Genomic DNA, 23,238 nt, shown 5'->3' with positions numbered 1-23,238 from the left:
GCCACGTTAGGAATCACTGTGTTGAGACCTACGGGTCCCAGCGTAGACTGTTGTTGGACTGTCGGGACTGCTGGTAGCGGAGCAACGCTAGCTCTATTCTCCAAGTTGTCTATCCTGGAGGACAGGGAGTTCACCAGAGTATGCAGCTGCATTATAGACGTATTAAGAGTCTGCATAGACACCATCCCAGTACTGGAGCCCGCCTGATCACTAGGCCCCGCCTGGTCTGACATCAATAACCGGTATAGTTCCGCCTTACGAGCAGTGGCCGGGAATGGGATGCCCCTACGCACAAGCTCCGCTGTCAACTTCGGGATGGTCCAGCTACGGAGAGACGGGATGCTACCGTGCTCCGATGTTCTAGCCGTGTTGTCAAGCAAGGAACCTGTGTCTTCGATTTCCGAAGCGTGCGACATCCTAGCAAAAATTACACAATTACCAAAAAGAAAAATCTGCACCATAACCAACCAGCGCTGTCAACTACCATGCCCCTAACAACCAGGCGTACTAACAAGAATCGAGATGACTTACCCTAATAGACTCTGTCAGCAACCTAACAGGGAAAAACACGGTGAGGTCTGAAGCCGTGACAGACCTCTGCAAATTTGTGACATAGTGCCAAGGTGCAACCATACATACCAGTGACTAGTGACACGTGGCCAGCCCTCGGGAGCCCAAGGACGTGTTGGGCTGGTGCCGGCTAACGCAAACGATTTTTTACCCAAAGTCGTGATGGGTAAATGAAACAAAAACATATATATCTACCTGTATACCAGCTGACTAACAACCCCACCTGGAAAGATATAATATATGTGACAACCGTTCAATGCTAATGCTCACTCCAGCCTCCAGCGGCTGATGACTGGCTTACTTACACGACTAACGCCCTTGCTCCAAAAATTGATGGATGGTGATACGATGCTGATCCAATCCTTAGCTTGGAACCTGACCTGTGAAGTAATAACAGCTACTCAAAACCAGCACCCAAAGCAGACCCTACCTATCAGAACCGCACTCACCTGAAACCTGAATTATGCAGATTGCTCCGACAGTAGAATGTCCGTACTGAAAATACCGTGGGCAGATATGCACCTAGCAACCAATGACAAACAGAATAAATAGTTAACACCCCAAAAGTAATCCACATCAACAATTGGGACGAGAACCCAAAGACGTGTTGGGTAACCCATATACCCCTACCTGAGCATGAAAACAGATGCTGGGAACACCAATATGATATATCGCTTGCTGCCGCCCGACTGCCGCTTGTGACACTATGACTGCCAACCTTAAAACAGCACAAATAACAACATGACGTTATGCTACATGGATAGCTGGCTAACATTACCGCTGCAAAATTGCTGCATAGCTACTGCTTACCTATACCTAAATTGCTTATGCCACCACAGATCCTGCACCTCGAGAACCTGCCGGCCGCTACACGCCGAAACTGCTGGGTACCTTGCAGACAAGGATTAATTAATTGAATACGTCGAACCTGCAAGCTGACTGACTCCAGATTGCCAAGTTGTTGCTGACTAGAACCTACCTGAATGATCACGAATCTATCGCGGGCCTAACAGCGTAATGTAGCCACAACCACTTGACCGACACCTTAAACTAAGAAAACAACAATAAGACGTGCTTGCTAAGTACCAAGACCTCAAGCATAGACTTGACCTTTACCTATGATAAAAAACACTACATGTCATCCGGTGCCATCTGATACTACCTCATGAAAACCAAATCAACCTGTATATGAAATGCGTGACAAACCTACGTGTGTCCCGAAAATAAAGGAACTTTAAACGATGTAGCCCCCATGTAAGCGCATGTATGTACCTGAATTTAGCGTGCGTGCGGGCGAAAGCAGCGTAGCCCACTGCCTCTAACTGGAGGATTACCATATGCATGCGAGTTTATACTATACAGAGTGAACATGACAATTACCATGAGTGCATTACCATCAAGAGTGCAAGGTGAAAATCGTGGGGTACCGTGTGATATGCCAGGAAGTGGATGCTATATCTATTGCCGTATAAACTATGACTGACATATCCTATGCATGACACTAGTGAAAACAAAACATCTACTGAGCGAATGGGGTATACCTATATGCACACTGAATCAACGCCACCTGATGTCACCTGTATTGACTGTGCCGGGGACAAGGTAGCAGAGGCTGTCTAGAGGTATATCTACAAGCCGTGATATATGCTACAAATGCAATCTAATGGTCGTGACTGGATGTGATGCGGGCCCAACAGTGACGTGGATTGGCATACCAGATTGATCGATGTAACCCACTGGTAGTGCCTAGTGGTAGAAATTGAGAGCTGCGGTAACATGCGCAAAAAGTGAATCATATAGTGACATGGGGAGGGCGAGTGAACCTCCCCCCCTAAGCCGCAGCCTGGACTGGGTTGACAATATGCTGAGGTCAGAAAGTAATTGGTACGAAACAACATAATGCCCACCTATAATAAAACGCTGTATGACATAAACTACCTTACAACATTAAAGTTTTCCTTTTTTTTTTTTTTTTTTCAGGACTAGCATACAACACAGGGGAGGGGGCATGAACCCCCTCACCTAACTGGTCCCCCCTCAATTGTTGAGGGTGATGACCAATAACCCAGCCCTGATACAGTCTAGCAGTGCCCAGCAGTACAACAATGTCTGTAACAAGTGGAAAACAACCAAAACCTTAACCCCTTGTGCCCCCCAACGGGGGGGGGGGGGGGGGGGGAAGAGAGACGGGGGTAAAGGAGGTAGGGTCAGCGTGCACCTGCCTGGCCTGTGACTTCGTGGGGCCAGATATCTTACGCCCCCCCGCTACCTGTATCCCAGGATGCTGCGAAAGGAGGTAGGGTTAACGTGCCCCTGCCTGGCCCGACCTCGTGGGGCCAGAGATCCTACCCCGCCCCCCCCGCCGCCAGTACCCCCGGACGCTGCGAGCGGAGGTGGGGTCGGCGTGTCCGTGCCTGTCCCGTGCCTGCGTGGGGCCAGAGATCCCGCCCCCCCCCCCCCCCCCCGCTACCAGTACCCCGAACGCTGCGGACGGCGCCGCTCAACAGAATATTGAAAATCATGCTGCCATCGATCTCGGATCCAGCCTAACTACTTACCGGGCCCCGGGGCACCACTGCGCCCCGCCGGGACCGCTGGACCCGAGATCAAGGCAGCACACTTACCCCGCTGGATGCCGCTGCCCACGCTGGCCGCCGCTTTCCACACTGGACGCTGTTCCGGTCAGCTGACTGCTGACGTCACGTAACCGGATGCGCAGCCCTGCAAGGATGCAACCTCCACCACTGTTGCCGCAACCTCCACCACGTAACCGGATGCGCAGCGTGCCGGAAAGACGCTGCCGCAGGTTATATAGTGAGTAAACCCCGCCCCTCCCACAAATACAGGCTAACTGCGTTAGCCTTAACACATATATATATATATATATATATATATATATATATATAAAATGTCCAGGTGGAGGAGCACCTCAATATTCGCAGGTAGGTAGGTGCACACAGTCCATTAAGGCCTGGTCAAGGCCCACAGTAAGTCCAAGGAGAAGCATTGCTGCAGCACACAGAGGAAAACTTAGTGTTTTATTCCATCCAACAAGCAACGTTTCAACCGCCCATGCTGCCTTTTTCAAGCTCAAGTGCATAGTGACCAAACCAAACATATATGAGGTATTCAATTAAGAAATTAATTACAATCAATTAATACAAAAGTCACCAAAATTCATATCACAATACAATAAAAATATACAAAAATCCGTGCAATTCATTTATACATCATTATTAGCCATACAGTGAACAAAGTGTCATGGTATATATAAATAAGAAAGGTTAAGAACCTTAATAAAGTGCAAGTGCATCATATGTGTCAGATAAAACATTGATTGAGGAGGAAACGGAGATAGGCGGAGCCAGGTACACCCACCAATCAGAAGTTCAACTGTATTCATATCAGCAGATGTAATATTGCTGTATGTACGCGTGAATGCGCGCCACAACACATAATGTTGATCCGGCGCGCCGGAAGTGCGTCATTCACCGGCGAACGCCAGTCTGCGCATTTCCGGTGTGGAACTACGTAGTGGGTCTATAATGACATCCCAAGCGCAGGCGCTCATTGTGGCTTGAAGACCGAGGTGCCATATTGTTTAAGGGAAAAGAAATGGGCAAAATTGATAAACATACTAGGAAGTGGTTTGATCATCTGAATGCCATAATACTTAAGGGAAGTGGAAAGGGCAGAGTGTTGACCAAACTAATGGTGTAGTATTGAAGGGAAATACACAATATTTAAAAATGAAGTATATAAAAGGACAGTGTCAACATGGCCCAATCGCAGCCATGTTAACATATTTAGTGTGTTGCACATATAATGGCCCATTCGCAGCCATCACACGGGCAGTGGAGTGTACGTCACCCCACGTATTATAACAATGGCCCATTTGCAGCCATCAAACAAGCAGAAAAGGGTGCAATACGGTAATCACGGTAATATTTTGTCTGGAACCGCCAAGAGTGCAGGTCAGTGGTACTACTAGTCCTAGGAGGACTATCAGAAAAATTTTATGATAAGTTGTATTTTTCTTAGTTGGTTGGATTTTATTAGTAATTAAATTAAAAGCTATGTTTTAAGCACCTATTTTTCCTTTTGGGATATTACATGTTATTTTGATTTATTAGGTGACTAATATCAATAACCCAGGGTATCCATATAGCCCAACAATATATATGCACATTCTGTCTGGTATGTATTCCTTGTGTCGGCACTCAGTAGTATACAGCAGCAGTCATGCACATTTTAAGACCTAACCAGCAGCCATCCTTGACAATAGTAGGTAGGTCCCCCCAGTATGTAGTCTTCCTTAGTAGGTGGCTTGCCCCCTTCTAAGTACGACCCCCTAAAGTTTGCCCTTGTAGATTGGACCCTCCCTAAAGGTAGTTTGCTACCTGTAGGCTTGTACCTGTATGTAGGAACCCTGGCCCCTCTTGTAGATAGGACTGTCCTGTAGGTAGTTTGCCCCTAATTTGTTCTAGCTTGATAAGACTCCCTTGTAGTAAGTATGTCCCAGGCAGCTGTGTAACTACTGTATGTAGGACCTTCCCTTAACCCCTTAAGGACTGAGCCCTTTTTCACCTTAAGGACTCAGCCATTTTTTGCAATTCTGACCACTGTCACTTTAAACATTTATAACTCTGGAATGCTTTTAGTTATCAATCTGATTCCGAGATTGTTTTTTCGTGACATATTCTACTTTAACTTAGTGGTAAAATTTTGTGGTAACTTGCATCCTTTCTTGGTGAAAAATCCCAAAATTTGATGAAAAATTAGAAAATTTTGCATTTTTCTAACTTTGAAGCTCTCTGCTTGTAAGGAAAATGGATATTCAAAATATTTTTTTTTTTATTCACATATACAATATGTCTACTTTATGTTTACATCATAAAATTGACAAGTGTTTACTTTTGGAAGACACCAGAGGGCTTCAAAGTTCCGCAGCAATTTTCCAATTTTTCACAAAATTTTGAAGCTCGCTTTTTTGAGGGACCAGTTCAGGTTTGAAGTGGATTTGAAGGGTCTTCATTTAAGAAATACCCCATAAATTACCCCATTATAAAAACTACACCCCCCAAAGTATTCAAAATGACATTCAGTAAGCGTTTTAACCCTTTAAGGGTTTCACAGGAATAGCAGCAAAGTGAAGGAGAAAATTCACAATCTTCATTTTTTACACTCGCATGTTTTTGTAGACCCAATTTTTGAATTTTTGCAAGGGGTAAAAAGGAGAAAATTTTTACTTGTATTTGAAACCCAATTTCTCTCGAGTAAGCACATACCTCATATGTCTATGTTAATTGTTCGGCGGGCGCAGTAGATGGCTCAGAAGGGAAGGAGCGACAAATGGTTTTTGGGGGGCATGTCACATTTAGGAAGCCCCTATGGTGCCAGAACAGCAAAAAAAAAACACATGGCATACCATTTTGGAAACTAGACCCCTCGGGGAACATTACAAGGGGTAAAGTAAACCTTAATACCCCACAGGTGATTCACAACTTTTGCATACGTAAAAAAAAAAAAAAAAAAATCCCTAAAATGCTTGGTTTCCCAAAAGTTTTACATTTTTAAAAAGGGTAATAGCAGAAAATACCCCCCAAAATTTGAAGCCTAATTTCTCCCGATTCAGAAAACACCCCATATGGGGGTGAAAAGTGCTCTGCTGGCGCACTACAGGTCTCAGAAGAGAAGGAGTCACATTTGGCTTTTTTGAAGGAAATTTTGCTCTGGGGGCATGCCGCATTTAGGAAGCCCCTATGGTGCCAGGACAGCAAAAAAACCCACATGGCATACAATTTTGGAAACTAGACCCCTTGGGGAACGTCAAAAGGGGTAAAGTGAACCTTAATACCCCACAGGGGTTTCACAACTTTTGCATATGTAAAAAAAAAAAAAAAAAATTACCTAAAATGCTTGGTTTCCCCAAAAATTTACATTGTTACAAAGGGTTAAAGCAGAAAATACCCCACAAAATTTGAAACCCAATTTCTCCCGATTCAGAAAACGCCCCATATGGGGGTGAAAAGTGCTCTGCTGGCGCACTACAGGTCTCAGAAGAGAAGGAGTCACATTTGGCTTTTTGAAAGCAAATTTTTCTCTGGGGGCATGCCGCATTTAGGAAGCCCCTATGGTGCCAGGACAGCAAAAAAAAAAAAACATGGCATACCATTTTGGAAACTAGACCCCTCGGGGAACGTAACAAGGGGTTAAGTGAACCTTAATACCCCACAAGTGTTTCACGACTTTTGCATATGTAAAAAAAATAATTTTTTTTTTACCTTAAATGCCTCTTTTCCCAAAAATTTTACATTTTTAAAAAGGGTAAAAGCAGAAAATACCCCCCAAAATTTGTAACACAATTTCTCTTGAGTACGGCGATACCCCATATGTGACCCTAAACTGTTGCCTTGAAATACGACAGGGCTCCAAAGTGAGTGCGCCATGCGCATTTGAGGCCTAAATTAGGGACTTGCATAGGGGAGGATATAGGGGTATTCTACGCCAGTGATTCCCAAACAGGGTGCCTCCAGCTGTTGTAAAATTCCCAGCATGCCTGGACAGTCAGTGGCTATCTGGCAATACTGGGAGTAGTTGTTTTGCAACAGCTGGAGGCTCCGTTTTGGAAACAGTGGCGTACCAGATGTTTTTCATTTTTATTGGGAGGGGGGCTGTGTAGGGGAATGTGTATTTGTAGTGATTTTTACTTTTTATTTTATTGTGTGTTAGTGCAGTGTAGTGTTTTTAGGGTACAGTCACATGGGCGGGGGTTCACAGTAGTTTCAGGCTGGCAGTTTGAGCCGCAGCTCAAACTTGCAGCCGGATACTTACTGTAATCCTCCGGCCATGTGAGTGTACCCTGTACGTTCACATTGGGGGGGGGGGGGGGGGAACGTCCAGCTGTTGCAAAACTACAACTCCCAGCATGTACGGTCTATCAGTGCATGCTGGGAGTTGTAGTTTTGCAACAGCTGGAGGCTCCGTTTTGGAAACAGTGGTGTACCAGACGTTTTTCATTTTTATTGGGGAGGGGAGGGGGGTTGTACAGGGGTATGTGTATACGTAGTGTTTTTTTACTTTTTATTGTGTGTTAGTGTAGTGTTTTTAGGGTACAGTCGCAGGCAGTAGTTTCTCGCTGGCAGTTTGAGCTGCGACAGAAAATTTGCCGCAGCTCAAACTTGCAGCCGGATACTTACTGTAATCCTCCGCCCATGTGAGTGTACCCTGTACGTTCACATTGGGGGGGGGGAACATCCAGCTGTTGCAAAACTACAACTCCCAGCATGTACGGTCTATCAGTGCATGCTGGGAGTTGTAGTTTTGCAACAGCTGGAGGCACACTGGTTGTGAAACACAGAGTTTGGTAACAAACTCAGTGTTTTGCTACCAGTGTGCCTTCAGCTGTTGCAAAAGCTACAACCCCCAGCATGTACGGACAGCGGAAGGGCATGCTGGGTCTTGTAGTTATGCAACAGCCGGAGGCATACTACTTTGGCTGGGGATTCTGGGGACTGTAGTTATGCAACAGCTGGAGACACACTGGTTTGCTACATAACTCAGTGTGCCTTCAGCTGTTGCAAAACTACAACTCCCAGCAGTCAACGACAGCCAACGGGCATGCTGGGAGTTGTAGTTATGCAACCAGCAGATGCACTACTACAACTCCCAGCATGCACTTTAGCTGTTGGTGCAAGCTGGGAGTTGTAGTTACACAACAGCTGAAGGTACACTTTTCCATAGAAAGAATGTGCCTCCAGCTGTTGCAAAACTACAAGTCCCAGCATGCCCATAAGGGCATGCTGGGAGTTGTGGTGGTCTGCCTCCTGCTGTTGCATAACTACAGCTCCCAGCATGCCCTTTTTGCATGCTGGGAGCTGTTGCTAAGCAACAGCAGGAGGCTGTCACTCACCTCCAACGATCCTCGCCGCACAGGTCAGTCCCTCGTCGTCTCCGCCGCGGCCGTCGCTCCTGGGGCCCCGATCCCAACATTGACGCCAGGGATCGGGGTCCCCAGCACCTGGGGTGCACGTCCCGCACCCGCTCACGTCCTCCGGAAGAGGGGCGGAGCGGGTTGCGGGAGTGACACCCGCAGCAGGCGCCCTGATTGGTCGGCCGGTAATCCGGCCGACGAATCAGGGCGATCGTGAGGTGGCACCAGTGCCACCTCACCCCTGCAGGCTCTGGCTGTTCGGGGCCGTCGGAGACGGCCCCGAACAGCCTGTAATTCCGGGTCACGGGGTCACTGGAGACCCGATTGACCCGGAATCTGCCGCAGATCGCTGGAATGAATTGTCCAGCGATCTGCGGCCATCGCCGACATGGGGGGGCATAATGACCCCCCTGGGCGATATGCCCCGATGCCTGCTGAACGATTTCAGCAGGCATCGGGCACCGGCTCCCCTCCGGCTAGCGGCGGGGGGCCGGGATTTGACAGGACGTACTCAAACGTCCTGAGTCCTTAAGGACTCGGAAAAGGGGACGTTTGAGTACGTCCTGCGTCCTTAAGGGGTTAAAGGAGTACTCAGGCTTTTTTTCCTTTTATCCCGTCCGGGCTGCAAAATAAAAGAAAACACACTTTCTCTTACCTGCCAACGAGCCCCCGGAGCTCCGGTACACTCCGGTACAGGTTTTCGGTCCCCGGGCTGTATTCTTCTTACTTCCTGTTAGCCCGGCACGTCACACGGAGCTTCAGCCTATCACCAGCCGATAGTTGAAGCTCCGTGTGACGTGCCGGGCTAACAGAAAGTAAAAAGAATACAACCCGAGGACCGAACACCTGTACCGGAGCTCCGGGGGCTCGTTGGCAGGTAAGAGAAAGTGTGTTTTCTTTTATTTTGCAGCCCGGACGGGATAAAAGGAAAAAAGTGCACGCCGGAGTACTCCTTTAACCCCTTAACGACGCAGGACGTATATTTACGTCCTGCGCCGGCTCCCGCGATATGAAGCGGGATCGCGCCGCGATCCCGCATCATATCGCGTGGGTCCCGGCGCTAATCAACGGCCGGGACCCGCGGCTAATACCACACATCGCCGATCGCGGCGATGTGCGGTATTAACCCTTTAGAAGCGGCGGTCAAAGCTGACCGCCGCTTCTAAAGTGAAACTGAAAGTATCCCGGCTGCTCAGTCGAGCTGTTCGGGACCGCCGCGGTGAAATCTCGGCGTCCCGAACAGCTGATCGGACACCGGGAGGGCTCTTACCTGCCTCCTCGGTGTCCGATCGACGAATGACTGCTCCGTGCCTGAGATCCAGGCAGGAGCAGTCAAGCGCCGATAATGCTGATCACAGGCGTGTTAATACACGCCTGTGATCAGGATGAGAGATCAGTGTGTGCAGTGTTATAGGTCCCTATGGGACCTATAACACTGCAAAAAAAAAGTAAAAAAAAAGTGTTAATAAAGGTCATTTAACCCCTTCCCTAATAAAAGTTATAATCACCCCCCTTTTCCCATAAAAAAAATAAAACAGTGTAAAAAAAAAAAAAAATAAACATATGTGGTATCGCCGCGTGCGTAAATGTCCGAACTATAAAATTATATCATTAATTAAGCCGTACGGTCAATGGCGTACGCGCAAAAAAATTCCAAAGTCCAAAAAAGCGTATTTTGGTAACTTTTTATAACATTAAAAAATGAATAAAAAGTGATCAAAAAGTCAGATCAAAACAAAAATCATACCAATAAAAACTTCAGATCACGGCGCAAAAAATGAGTCCTCATACCGCCCCGTACGTGGAAAAATAAAAAAGTTATAGGGGTCAGAAGATGACATTTTTAAACGTATAAATTTTCCTGCATGTAGTTATGATTTTTTCCAGAAGTGCGACAAAATCAAACCTATATAAGTAGGGTATCATTTTAACCGTATGGACCTACAGAATAATTATAAGGTGTCATTTTTACCGAAATATGCACTACGTAGAAACGGAAGCCCCCAAAAGTTACAAAATGGCGTTTTTTTTTCGATTTTGTCGCACAATGATTTTTTTTTCCGTTTTGCCGTGCATTTTTGGGTAAAATGACTAATGTCACTGCAAAGTAGAATTGGCGACGCAAAAAATAAGCCATAATATGGATTTTTAGGTGGAAAATTGAAAGGGTTATGATTTTTAAAAGGTAAGGAGGAAAAAACGAAAGTGCAAAAACGGAAAAACCCTGAGTCCTTAAGGGGTTAAGCTAGTTTGCTCCCTGTAGGTAGTACCCTATTGTAGGTAGCCTGTACACTGTATGTAGAATACCCCCTGTAGTTAGCTTGCCCCCTAACTACAGGGTGCATTTTGTACACGTGTGTCACGTACAGCACTCACGACCGGGCGTACGGACACGTCCACGCCTCTCAGCAAAGAGTGAGTGGACAAAAGAAACACAAAACCAGCAGAATATTTACTCTAATATTCTAACTCTAAGCTACCACCGTGGCACGTTCATTCTCGGCTCCATTGAGCCAGTGACACAACTTAAATACACACTGTTTGTAGGTCCCTTTGTCTTTCCTGCACACGTGACCTCGGCTGGGAAGGTATAGAGGTACTCTGCTTCCACGCTCACTTTCACACACACCTACCACAATAGGCCCTAAAAATGAGCTACACACACCCCAAAACCAGTCCACATGCCCACACACCAATATGCTGCCACCATCTATCAGTAGGCCGATAGAACGCCTCCGTTCATACACAGATTCTTGCACTCTGCACTTTCACACCAAAACTATGGTAACGGCATGAGCCACGCTTATACACTAATACAACTATTAAGCTATAAGGCCATAGGTTCGTTAGAGCATACAAGGCTACGCATTAAAGTTATAGCTTTAATGTACATAAAGGGTGCAGTACTTAGTTACAAAAAGAATTAAAGAAACAGACATACAAAATGTGCGAAACTGTTATAAAATAAAAGGGGAATAAAAATCAGAAGAGTTCCATACTTAACGTCGTTGAGTAAAGTCCTAATCCGTCCTTGGGGCCAGTCAGAATGGGCCCCAAACTTGTAACAACTAGATGGGGTTGGCCCACCACTTTTATTGGTGCAGCAGAGGGTTGGGTTAGAAGGGAGGTCTCCACCTTCTTCTTAGATCAGCCCACATCATCCCGCCTCCCAAATGTCCCCACCTCCTCTCAAACACAGATTGATAGTCCATAAATCATAACTCCCATCATACACAACAGATGTGACATAGATGGCAGTACCCTTATTGATATGGCGACATTATAACGCACATTTTCATAGGATACATGAAGGGGTTATACATAGTTATAGGATACATACAGCTTAATCTGTGGGTACAATGGGGTCATGTTTGGGTTCTAAATAAAGCCTAATAAATCGGGGATCATGATTCTGGGGGATATATACCTATGGCTACTAAGGGGAGCCCTGAAAAACATATTTCTACAACTGGGACATATTTCACTATGTGTAAAAGGTACACCTTTTGTTCGAATTGGCACCAACTTGGCAGGATGCGCAATTAACTCAATCCGCAAGCAAGCTGTCTTGAGGCTTCGCATAGCTAGGCGTCAAAGGATATGTAAAATAACCGACAACAGGATACAAAGTGACAAAGCATATGGGGACAAGCAGGGGGTACTGACAAAAGGGAAATACTCAGAGGTCCAGAGGATACATATGCATTTCAAACAGGGTCCCAGACAGCTAGGAGCCAGAGATTATCCACCATATTTTCCTAAAAATGATATCCTCAGCCTATATTCACTACAACGTGTATAACACTGCCTAAGAGCTCTTAACCCCTTGGGGACGGAGGGTTTTTCCATTGTTGCACTTTCGTTTTTTTCTCCTTACCTTTTAAAAATCATAACCCTTTCAATTTTGCACCTAAAAGTCCATATGATGGCTTATTTTTTCGCACCACCAATTCTACTTTGTAATGACATCAGTCATTTTATCCAAAAATCTATGGTGAACCTGAAAAAAAAATAATTGTGCAACAAAATTGAAGAAAAAACGCAATTTTGTAAATTTGGGGGGCTTTTGTTTCTACGCAGTACTTTTTTCGGTAAAAATGACACCTTATCTTTATTCTGTAGGTCCATATGATTAAAATGATACCCTACTTATATAGGTTTGATTTTGTCGTACTTCTGGAAAAAATCATAACTACATAAAAATTGTCATCTTCGGATAGCTTTTTATTAATTTTTTCATTATATAAAAAGTGACCAAAAATACGCTATTTTGGACATTGGAATTTTTTTTGCATATGCCGTGCAGTTTAATTAACAATATATTTTTATACTTTGGACATTTCCACACGTTTCGATATCACATATGTTTATTTAAATTTTTATTGACACTGTTTTTTTTTTAATGGGAAAAGGGGGGTGATTCAAACTTTTATTAGGGAAGGGGTTAAATTATCTTTATTAACTTTTTTTTAAACTTTTTTTTGCAGTGTTATAGCTCCCATAGGGGGCTATAACACTGTACACACTGATCTTTTACATTGATCTATGGTTTCTCATAGGAAACCATTGATCAATGATTCTGCCGCTTGACTGCTCATGCCTGGATCTCAGGCACTGAGCAGTCATTCGGCAATCGAACAGCAAGGAGGAACCTCCTGCTGTCCTACAGCTGTTCGAATGCTGCGATTTCGCCGAGGCAATGCCGAACAGCCCCCTGAGCTAACTGGCATTAGTTTACTTTAACTTTTTCAACTAAAAGGTTAATAGCGCGCGGCACCGCCATCAGTGCCGTCTGCTATTAGCCACGGGTCACGGCCATTGTTAGAGACCGGGCACGACCCGCTATGATGCTCTGGACAGTTCCTAAAATAGACAGTAGGGGTCAGCAGAGAGCACTGTGGCCATGACAGAAGAGAAATCCAAAAAGAGAATAATTTCTTCTGTAGTATACAGCCCCTAAAAGTACTGAAAGGATTAAGATTTTTAATAAAAATATTTTACAAATCTGTTTAACTTTCTGGCACCAGTTGATTTAAAAAAAAAAAAAAAAAGAAGTTTTCCCCCAGAGTTCCCCTTTAAGCTCTGTATAACACTTCTAGGGTCTTAGGAACATGTTCAAGTACTTTTAGGCTAGGTTTCTACTTGTTTTGTTTTTTGCAATAATGGAAAAAAAAAACGCCCATTCTGCCGCATGGTGTTTTTTTTTGTGAAAAAACGTTGCGGCCAGATGTTAGCTGCAAGTCAATAGAGAATTGCAAAATGCCATATCCACTTGGCGTTTTTCAGTTTGGCGTTTTTCAGCTATTTTTTGCTCCTTGGAAGTTTTTCGAAAACGACCTCTTGTTGAGACTTTGGCATTTATTGAAGGTAAATCTTGGCGTTTTCCTCCCGTAGAAGTCTATGGGAGTGAAAAAAATGTGAAGCAAAAGCCATGTGCATTTTTGCAGGCATTTTTTATTCTTTTTGGGACTTTAGCAATCCAAAAAAGTCACGGAGATACCTTTTTTAAGTACCATTAAAAACAAAATAATAAAAAAAGATACATTAGTGTTGGAAAAAATTGTATTTAATGAAATTTATCTGTTTTTATAATGACATTTTTATTAATTTTTAAACAGGGATCAATTTATGTGGGCTGGCAGGGAACTATAAATGTAGCGGTCAATAATAAAAATTTTGAAAGGGGCCATTTAAATGTTAAAATTATATATTTGTTATAATTAATTTTGTTAAACTTTTATTAATAATGTTTTTTAATAACGTGTTGAATAAAGTGTGTGTGTGTGTGTGTGTTTTTTTTACTTTTTTCACTTTTTTACTTTATTTTTAAAATTTTCTAGGTAGTAATACTACTCCCAGCATGGAACACACTGTTCCATGATAGGAGTAGTAGTACATGTACTAATTGACAGATCGCACCGGGTGTCACTTCTGACACCCATTGCGATTGTCCTGTATATTGTTTAGATGCGGGTGGCCAGCCAGCCGCTCTTCTATGGTCTCCTGCACTGCCATTTATATACACACATTCATATTTCCCGCAGAGAGCTGTGATTGGTTAGATGGTTCCAGCCAATCAAAACTCTCTTTGGGAAATATGAATAGGTGTAAATATACGTCAGTGCAGGGGACCATAGAAGAGTGGCTGGCTGCCCACATCTATAAATTATACAGGATGATCGCAGCGGGTGTCAGGAGTGACACCCACTGTGATCTTTCCTTAACTGCAGGCACTACTGCTCCCAACATGGAGCACACTCTGCTTTATGCTGGGAGCTGTAGCACCTGCATTAATAGACAGATCACAACAGGTGTCAGATGGGACACTCACTGCGATCTGTCTATTAATGCAGGTACTACAGCTCCCAGCATGGGGCTGAGTATTACTTGCAGTATTACTTGCAGTAAGGGACAGATCACAGCAGGTGTGACTTCTTACACCTGTTGTGATCGTCCTGACATGAATTTCGGGACACAGCTGTCCTCACGGCTATAGAGCATGAGAACAGCTGATGCTGAGCAGTAGATATACGTCCTATATCTACTGCCCAGCAAGAACTTACAATGAGCCTGCAATGTGAGCCAGTATACACATTGCTGGCTTACCTAACCCCTTGCTGAGCTGTGTGCAATGCGCCAGCCCAGCAAGGAAAGAGTTAACTTACACTGCACAGTTTTTCTGGTGCTTTTACTGGCGTTTTTTTAGGTGTAAAAAAAAAAAAGTGGAAACCTAGCCTTAAAGTGGTTTGAGGACTAAGTAAATAATCAATGTTACAGCAACATGCGGTAACCCATGGTAACTAACAACTTGTTTAAAAATAAAGTATCTTGTTTTGCTAGCAGATGTTTGCTAGTGTTAAATTGCACACTGAGGTTTTGGGCACAATGGCTTTTTCCAAGTGTTAAAAAACTTCTCCCTTTTGAGAGTTGCGAAACGAAGAAATAGCTTGAAAACATTGAAAAGCTGAAAAAAAAATTATCAAAATTTCTCCCAAAAAAATGTGGGAGGTGTAACAGGATAGATGTGTGGCTTCATTGTAAAGTTGAAAGAAAAATTTTCTGTTTTTGAACTATGGTTGGTTTGGCATGTGTAGGGCTGATTGGAAGTAGCAGTACACCCCAATGTTAACAATTCATTTCAGGTTGGAATACCGAATGTAAAATCTTTGGCAACCTGTACTCCAATATGAAGATGCTGCTGCTGCTTGCAGGGGTAACATTGGCAGAAGGAATGGAGCATTGACTCAGGCCCGGACTGGCCTACTGGGATACCAGGAAATTTCCCGATGGGCCGCCGGACCAGGGGCTGCTTTGAGATGTGGCTGCGTCACATTAGGGACATCCCTGTGTCCCGAAAAATCTTTTCGGGACACAAGGATGCCCCGGTTACCTCCCTGCGGCCGCCAGCCCTGCATTAACTTTAAAAACGCAGGGGCCTCCGGGAGGTTTCGCATGCAAGGACGTCACTGATGTCCTGTGCGTGCGCCCATAGTAAAAGAGCCGATCGGAGCGATGAGGAGGATGCACGCGCATGGTAAGCAGGACTTCATCTTCAATATTCCGACCGCCGCTCCGGGGTCATGATCTACCCATAGGCCATAGCAGTAGATCGTGACTCCGGAGCGTTGGTCGGAATTCTGAAGTGGGGCAGTAAACAGGCAAACAGCCTACAGCCATACACTGTATATGGCTGAAGGCTGTATAATGTGGGGGACTATACTGCACCTAATGTGGGGGAACTATACTGCACCTAATGTGGGGGACTATACTGCACCTAATGTGGGGGAACTATATTGCACCTAATGGGGGGGAACTATACTGCACCTAATGGGGGGGAACTATACTGCACCTAATGAGGTCATGAATAAGCGCATTTAGCATGAAACGGCTAGTTGGCTGATTGTATCCTGTGACCGTACCTGAATAAATTCTACGTGTTGCATCCATGAGTGCCTCCCGCTTTCTTCTTCCTTGATACTGCATCTAATGTCGGGGACTATACTGCACCTAATGTGGGGGACTATACTGCACCTAATGTGGGGAACTGTACTGCACCTAATTTGGGGGACTATACTGCATCTAATGTGGGGGAACTGTACTGACCTAAAGTGGGGGAACTATACTGCACCTAATGTGGGGGAACTGTACTGCACCTAATGTGGGGGAACTATACTGCACCTAATGTGGGGGAACTATACTGCACCCAATGTGGGGGAACTATACTGCACCTAATGTGGGAGAACTATACTGTACCTAATGTGGGGGAGCTATACTGCCAACCTAATGTGGGGGACTATACTGCCAACCTAGTGTGGGGAACTATACTGCCAACCTAATGTGGGGGACTTGTACTGCACCTAAAGTGGGGGAACTGTACTGCACCTTAAGTGGGGAACTATACTGCCAATCTTATGTGGGGGAACTGTACTGCACCTAATGTGGGGGAACTGTACTGCACCTAATGTGGGGGAACTGTACTGCACCTAATGTGGAGGAACTGTACTGCACCTAATGTGGGGGAACTGCACTGCACCTAATGTGGGGGAACTATACTGCACCAAATGTGGGGGAACTATACTGCACCTAATGTGGGGGAACTATACTGTACCTAATGTGGGGGAACTATACTGCACCCAATGTGGGGGAACTATACTGCACCTAATATGGGGGAACTATACTGCACCTAATGTGGGGAACTATACTGCCAACCTAATGTGGGAAACTATACTGCCAACCTAATGTGGGGAACTATACTGCCAACCTAATGTGAGGGAACTTTACTGCACCTAATGTAGGGGCATTGTACTGCACCTAATGTGGGGGCACTGTACTGCACCTAATGTGGGGGAACTGTACTGCACCTAATGTGGGGGAACTGTACTGCACCTAATGTTGGGGAACTGTACTGCACCTAATGTTGGGGAACTGTACTGCACCTAATGCTGGGGATTTGTACTGCACCTAATGTTGGGGAACTGTACTGCACCTAATGTGGGGGAACTATACTGCCAACCTAATGTGGGGAACTATACTGCCAACCTAATGTGGGGAACTATACTGCCAACCTAATGTGGGCAACTATACTGCCAACATAATGTGGGGGAACTATACTGCCAACCTAATGTGGGGAACCATACTGCCAACCTAATGTGGGGAACCATACTGCCAACCTAATGTGGAAGAACTATACTGCCAACCTAATGTGGGGGAACTATACCGAACTTAATGTGGGGGAACTGTACTGCACCTAATGTGGGAGAACTATACTGCACCTAATGTGGGGAACTATACTGCGCCTAATGTGGGGAACTATACTGCGCCTAATGTAGGGAACTATACTGCGCCTAATGTTGGGGCCTCGTATTGACGTTCACTCACATCACGCTCCCGGAATTCAAGGGCCGGCATTACTACGTCCTTTTTTGGATGCGGCCCACATAAACTTAAACCTTGTTTATTTGGCCCATGTTAGCCCTTGAGTTTGACATGCTTGCCTTACAATATGTCACTTTAGTCCCACTAGTGCTATGCTGAGCCACTGCTTCTTGGAAATTTTTAGAACAGTTTTTGACAATCAACTTTGAAAAAGTGTCAATTCTAGTGCACACTAGGGAGTTTAAATGTGTATGTATGGGAAACCCAGGTACAAATGCTATGTTTTTTTTTATTTTTATATTAACCCCTTAAGGACACATGACGTACTGGAACATCATGTGTCCGCTCCCGATCTATAACGCGGGGCCACGGCATGGCCCCGCATCATAGTGGGTCGTGCCCGGCCTCTAACAACGGGCGGTACCCTTGGCTAATAGCGCGCAGCATTGATCGCGGTGCCGTGCGCTATTAACCCTTTAGACGCGGCGTTCAAAGTTGAACGCTGCGTCTAAAGTGAAAGTGAAACCATGCCGGTTAGCTCAGGGAGCTGTTCGGGGGAAATCGCGGCATCCCGAACAGAGTACAGGACAGCTGGAGGGTCCCTATCTGCCTCCTCGCTGTCCGATCGCCGAATGACTGCTCAGTGCCTGAGATCCAGGCATGAGCAGTCAAGCGGCAGAATCATCGATCATTGGTTTCCTATGAGAAACCAGTGATTAATGTAAAAGATCAGTGTGTGCAGTGTTATAGGTCCCTATGGGAGCTATAACACTGCAAAAAAAAAAATGAATAAAGATCATTTAACACCTCCCCTATTAAAAGTTTGAATCACCCTCCTTTTCCCATAAAAAACACACACGTCATTACAAAGTAGAATTGGTGGCGCAAAAAATAAGCAATCATATGGATTTTTAGGTGCAAAACTGAAAGAGTTATGATTTTTTAAAGGCAAGGAGCAAAAAACGAAAATGCAAAAACGGAACCCCCCCCCCCCGGTCCTTAAGGGGTTAAACCCAGAAAATACAGGCATATTCCACATTCACTGTTAATGCTAAATACTGTGTATTTATGTTAACCTCTTGGGGATGAAGGTAGGGCGGGGACAGGATCGGGATGTCTAATTCAGCAGGCATCCCGTGCAAATGCCTGGGGGGTTCCTGAGTCAATTCAGATCGGCGATTCCGGCGATTGCGACGATTCCGGGCTGATCGGGTCTCTGATGACCTGATAGCCCAGAAAATAGGGATGATCGGATCTGTCAGAGACAGCTCCGACCATCCTGAAGGATAGGAGTGAGATGGAAGGGGTGCCACCTCCTCCTATCCCCTGCGATTGGCTGATCAGGACTGATTGGCAAATCAAAGGGCAGTGTCTGGGGGGGGAAGTTAATTTCCCCCGCTCTACCGGGCAATGTATGTCGGGGCAGAGCGGGGGAAGATGGGTGCGAGGTGCGGGGTCCGTGGCAGTTACCTCCGATCACGCGGCGACCAGGGACCATGACCGGCAACAGGTAATTGCCATGGCGGCGGTGTCAGATGCTGCAGTGAAGATCGCCGTAAAGTGATCTTCACTGCAGCTTCTAGGAGTTTCAAAACTACAACCCCAGCACGCCCAGACAGTCTCAGCATGCTGAGAGTTGTCGTTTTGCAACATATGGAAGGGCACTGTTTGGAGACCACTATACAGTGGTGTCCATACTGTAGCGCTCCAGATGTCAATTCAAAGCATGCCGAGACTGTCCAGGCATGCTGGAAGTTGTAGTTCAGCAACATCTGGCCCTTCATGCCTGGGTAGTCTGGGCATGCTTGGAGTTGGAGGGCTACAGTTTGGAGACCACTACGCAGTGGTCTCCAAACTGTTCTCCTCCAGTTGTTGCATAACTTCAACTCCCAAAATGTCCTTCGGCTGTCTGGGCATGCTGCGAGTTGTAGTATTGCAACAAGTGGAGGCACACTGGTTGTGAAACATTGTCTTTTTCCTAACTCAGTGTTTTCCAACCCGTGTGTCTCCTGCTGTTGCAAAACTATAACTCCCAGAATGTACTGACAGACCATGCATGCTGGGAGTTGTAGTTTTGCAACAGCTGGAGGCACACGGGTTGGGAAACACTAAGTTAGGAAACAGACAGTGGTGCGGTGATCTGTTACCTAACTCAGTGTTTCCCAATCCAAACCAGTGTGCCTCAAGCTGTCTGTCAGTGCATGCTGGGAGTTGTATTTTTGCCCCCACCCCCTCCCCCACTTGAATTTACTGGGTACATTCACACGGGCGGGGGTTTACAGCAAGTTTCCCGCTTCAAGTCTGAGATACGGCAAACTTTCCGCTGCAGTGGAAAACACACTGTAAACCCCCGCCCGTGTGAATGTACCCTAACAACATTACACTACACTAACACATAATAAAGAGTAAAACACTACATATTCACTACACCCTTACACTGTCTTGTACATAAGTTTTTCCAAAAGGGAGCCTCCAACTGTTGCAAAATAATAATTCCCAGTATTGCCGGACAGCCATTGGCTGTCCAGGCATGTTGGGAGCTTTACAACAGCTGGAGGCACCTTGTTTGGGGAAAACTGACGTACAGTATTTTTGGTGTAGGAGGCAAGTGTAACGCCACAAATTCGCATGGCGCTCTCTCACTTCGGAGCCCTGTCGTATTTCAAGGCAACAGTTTAGGGCCGCACATGGGGTATCTCCGTACTCCGGAGAAATTGCGGTACAAATTTTTGGTGGCTTTTTCTACTTTTACCCCTTATGAAAAGGTAAAGTTTTTTTTTTCGTTTTTTTTTTTTTACACTAACATACTGTCCCATACTTTTCATTTTCATAAGAGGTAAAAAGAAAAAAAGACCCCCAAAAGTACGGAAATACCCCATATGTGGACGTATAATGTTCTGCGTGGCGCACAACAAGGCTCAGTAGTGAGAGCGCACTCTGAGGCCTAAACTGGTGATTTGCACAGGGGTGGCTGCTGTTTACAGCGGTTCTGACATAAACGCAATAAAATAAGCACCCACATATGACCCCATTTCGGAAACTACCCCCCTCACGGAATGTGGCAAGGGGTACAGTGAGCATTTACACCCCACAGGTGTCTGACAGATTTTTGGAACAGTTGTCTGTGAAAATGAAAAATTAAATTTTTCATTTGGACAGCCCACTGTTACATGGCATAGCATTGATCAATATATGCAATCAGAAGATTGTATGGTATAGCCCATTATGGAATCAAAGTTGATTGCGGCATCTAATACGAAAGTAAAAGTGTGACCGCAATGTCCCTTACCTGGCTCCTTTTCATTTGATCGGTGATCATCTGCACTGGAGCAGCAGAGCACCAATAACACTGATCTATGCTATGGCATATCATTGATCTGTATATGAAATCAGAAGATTGCATGGTATAGCTTCTTATGGGGATTTAAAAAAAAGTATTAACCCCTTAACAACCTCGGACGCAAATTTACATCCTGGCTTGGTGGTACTTCGCGCACCAGGATGTACAATTACGTCCTGTGTATGACCGCGAGCTATCAGCAGCCGGGGACCCGCCGGTAATGGCCGACATCCGCGATAGCGCGGATGTCTGCCATTAACCCCTCAGATGCCGTGATCAGTACAGATCACAGCATCTGCGGCAATGCACACGTTAAAATAGATGATCGGATCGCCTGCAGCGCTGCCGCGGCAATCCGATCATCTGTAATGGCGGACGGAGGTCCCCTCACCTGCCTCCGTCCGTCTCCTGCTTGGGTCTGAGATCGAGCAGACCAGAGCAGGAAATAGCCGATAATAATGATCAGTGATATGTCCTATGCATAGCACTGAACAGTATAAGCAATCACATGATTGCTATAGATAGACCCCTATGGGGACATAAAAAGTGTAAAAAAAAGTTGAGAAATGTCACATTTTATTCCCCAAAAAAATAAATAAAAAATTATCTAAAAGTTTTATATATGCAAATGTAGTATTGATTAAAAGTACAGATGACAGAAAAATGAAAAAGTTATAGGTGGTCAAAATAGGGCGATTTTAGATTACTGATTTTGTACAAAAAGTTTTAGATTTTTTTTCCTCTCTAAAAAAAATATTTTTTTGGGTTCCCCGTACATTTTATGGTAAAATTAGAGGTTTCATTACAAAGTACAATTGGTCACGCAAAAAACAAGCCCTTATCTGGTAAGTGATCTTCACTTCTGCATTGTAGTTTCACAACTACAACTCCCAGCATGCACAGATAGCCAAAGGCTGTATGGGCATGCTGGGAGTTGTAGTTTTGCAACATCTAGAGGGCTACAGTTTGGAGACCACTGTATAGTGGTCTCCAAACTGTGCACTTCCAGATGTTGCAAAACTACAACTCCCAGCATGCCAAGACTGTCCAGGCATGCTGAACGTTGTAGTTCGGCAACATCTGAAGGGCCAGATGTTGGAAAGCTACAACTCCCAGCATGCCCTTCGGCTCTCTGGGCATGCTGGGAGTTGTAGTTTTGCAACAACTGGAGGCACACTGGTTGGGAAACACTGTCTGTTTCCTAACTCAGTATTTCCCAACCTGTGTGCTTCCAATTGTTGCAAAAAAAAACTACAACTCCCAGCACGCATTGACAGACCATGCATGCTGGGAGTTGTAGTTTTGCAACAACTGGAGGTACACTGGTGTGGAACACTGCGGTAGTCTGTTACCTAACTTAGTGTTTCCCAACCAGTGTGTCTCCAGCTGTTGCATAACTACAACTCCCAGCATGCACAGTCTGTCAGTGCATGCTGGCAGTTGTAGTTTTGCAACAGCTGGAGGTTTGCCCCCCCCCATGTGAATGTACAGGGTACATTCCCACGGACAGGTTTACAGCGAGTTTCCCTATTTAAGTTTGAGCTGCAGCTAATTTTCCGCCGCAGCCCAAACTGCCAGCGGTAAACTTGCTGTGAACCCCCGCCCATGTGAATGTACCCTAAAAACACTACACTTCACTAACACAAAATAAAGGGTAAAACACTACATATACACCCCCCTAAACTGCCCCCCACCCCCCAATAGAAATTAAAAAATTCTTATACTGCAATGTTTCCAAAACGGAGCCTCCAGCTGGTGCAATATAACTCCCAGTTTTTCCGGACAGCCATTGACTGTTTAGGCATGCTGGGAGTTTTGCAACAGCTGGAGGCACCCTGTTTGGGGAACACTGCCATATCCGTCCCTATGCAAATCCCTACTTTAGGCCTCAAATGCACATGACGCTCTCTCAATTCAGAGCTCTGTTGTATTTCAATCAAAGCAATGGTTTAGGACCACATATGGGGTATTTCCGTACTCAGGAGAAATTGCCTAACACATTTTGGGGGGATTTTTCTCC

At 45.3% G+C, this 23,238-nt stretch overlaps 1 protein-coding gene and 1 long non-coding RNA gene across 5 annotated transcripts in view; one reads left to right on the top strand and one right to left on the bottom strand.

Annotated features, from left to right (window-relative positions):
- The window catches only part of IZUMO3 (IZUMO family member 3), a 312,623-nt gene that overhangs the window by 53,122 nt on the left and 236,263 nt on the right, over positions 1-23,238 (top strand). The gene's annotated exons all lie outside the window — the stretch shown is intronic.
- Positions 67-2,254, bottom strand: LOC130293839 (uncharacterized). Its single transcript, XR_008848313.1, has 4 exons — positions 1,381-2,254; positions 1,201-1,288; positions 1,020-1,092; positions 67-950 (listed from the first exon to the last, which is right to left on the bottom strand). It is a non-coding gene; the product is annotated as an uncharacterized LOC130293839 (long non-coding RNA).

This window comes from Hyla sarda, chromosome 10 (genome assembly GCF_029499605.1).
Source record: "Hyla sarda isolate aHylSar1 chromosome 10, aHylSar1.hap1, whole genome shotgun sequence".
Lineage (NCBI taxonomy): Eukaryota > Metazoa > Chordata > Amphibia > Anura > Hylidae > Hyla > Hyla sarda.
This window is presented reverse-complemented; position numbering and strand designations above follow the sequence as displayed.